This window comes from Octopus bimaculoides, unplaced genomic scaffold, assembly GCF_001194135.2.
Source record: "Octopus bimaculoides isolate UCB-OBI-ISO-001 unplaced genomic scaffold, ASM119413v2 Scaffold_22971, whole genome shotgun sequence".
Lineage (NCBI taxonomy): Eukaryota > Metazoa > Mollusca > Cephalopoda > Octopoda > Octopodidae > Octopus > Octopus bimaculoides.
The window spans coordinates 28,026-30,275 of NW_026403721.1; the positions used below are offsets into that span (position 1 = coordinate 28,026).

At 34.4% G+C, this 2,250-nt stretch overlaps 1 long non-coding RNA gene across 1 annotated transcript in view; it reads left to right on the plus strand.

Moving 5' to 3' along the window:
* The window catches only part of LOC128251510 (uncharacterized), a 7,250-nt gene extending 5,258 nt beyond the window's left edge, over positions 1 to 1,992 (plus strand). Inside the window, exon 3 of the long non-coding RNA XR_008267160.1 lies at positions 1,864 to 1,992. This is a non-coding gene — a long non-coding RNA (uncharacterized LOC128251510). The remainder of the gene's footprint in view (positions 1 to 1,863) is intronic.
* Positions 1,993 to 2,250: the final 258 nt, after the last annotated feature.

Here is a 2,250-nt window from a genome sequence, read left to right on the forward strand (position 1 = left end):
TATATATATATATATATATATATATATATATATATGTGCGTTTGTATGCGTGTGTGTGTATGTATATGGGTGTAGGTTAGTGTGTGTTTGTGTTTTATGCATGTATGTATGTATATATATATATGTATAAGCTTTTATGCATTATATACCTTTATATTATGTGTGTCGGTGTATATCTTTATATAATACATGCATACATATATATACATATAGATATATGTGTGTTTGTGTATGTGTGTGTGTGTGTGTGTGTATGTGTGTATAATGCATACATACACACACACTCACATAATATTAAGTAGTACATATCTTGCATATTGTAATACGAGCGTCAAAATATTTGTGCATACGGTTATTAACTCGTATGACTGCATATGTCTGTTCACACACGAACACGCACGCACACACACACACTCATATATACCTACACGTGTGTGTGTGTGTGTGTGTGTGTGTGTGTGTGTGTGTGTGTGTGTGTATGTGTGTGTGTGTGTGTGTGTATGTGTGTGTAGGTGTGTGTGTACGTGTTCAGTGCATAAAGATCGTATTCACACAGCTGATATTTACGTATTCATCTCAAAATTTTTATCGAACGTTCAGTGTGTGTGTTTTCGTTGTTCAACCGCCGGCTCGTCTTCTGTCTGTGACCAGTTCTCGTAATATACATCCATTTTAAGTGAAAACAAAACCACGTTATACACTTTATACGCAAATGGACTGTGCATAGCTATTTCGAGTTCGTTAGAGTGCTGCGATTTGAGAGGTGTTTTGTTGTTCTTTTTAACAACTCTGGTTACCATGGTGATTTTTTGTTTGTTAATTTATATATACATAGGACAGTAGGGTGTGATTCGATGCCGATTTGGCAGCTATTTCGAGCAAGCGAAGCAACCATGTTGAGGTTTCCCTCAGAGGCTAATACGTATATGGGCATTTATAAGACATGGTTACGTAGATAAATACATACATAAATATGTACATACATATGGAGACATGAATTCACCCACACATACTCTCAGACATACATACGTATACAAATATGTATGTATGTATGTATGTATATACAGAGATTTGCATACAAGTATTTATACATAAATACATACGCACATACACATGAATAATTCATACACATGTACATACATGAATACGCACATATATGCATACTAAATACTTTCATATTCACATACACATACATAGATTCACAAAAACGTGCAAACACGTTCACTACACATACGTATACATATATACACATTTGCACACATAAATTCATACACACATACACGCCCACTCTCATGGACACATATACAAACACTCCCACACGTATACACACACACATTTATCTAACCAACAATTCATATCTCAATCTCTGTTTCACTCACAAAGAAATAATTAAATTTTAAAAAAATTTAGTAGACATCCGCACTTCCTTCCCACCTCTCGCTCGCTCCCCCTTCCTCTTCTTCTCTACCTCCATCAGCCTCCCTTTTCTTACTGCCTCGCTTATAATTATTATTCTACTTCATGTTAGTTTTTTTTCTTTTTTGTCTCTTGCTCTTTTTGCCGTATATTAGAGTGGTGGTCGTTATTGGATGGGCGGATATTAATTATAATACAGAAGAATTCAAGCAATATCAGATCAATAATGAAGCATTGTGTTCGGAAAATGTGTAATGATTCATTATTGAAAAAAAAAACATATTTAAAAAAACAAATCACCAACCTAATATGTCTACGTTTACATACATATATAGGTATGTATATATGTGTATATATGCGTTGAAAAAACGAGTGTAATATGATATATTGTAGTGCAAAATAATATAATCATAACGTTCATTTGTCGGTTATGTTTTTCTGTTTCAGCCAAAGCGAATGAGACCAAGCTGGAGCAGTGCGGTCAGTTGGGAAAATAATGAATATAAAACATGTAAGCATGCGTCTATTATGTCAGCGTGTCAGCGTGTACGTGTCTATTGTTTAGAATTGATAGGCTTGAGGATATAGATGATTTTATGTATAAGCGTGTAGTCAAACATGCATGTATATACATGTATCTATACGCAACACACACACACACACACACACACACACATATACACACACACATATGGAGTTAGATAGATAGATAGATAGATAGATGGATGGATGGAGAATTACGCATACATATATGCGATAATCCATATTATATAGTGTGTCTGCATGTATGTGTGTGTGTGTGTGTGTGTATGTGTGTGTGTATGTATATGTATA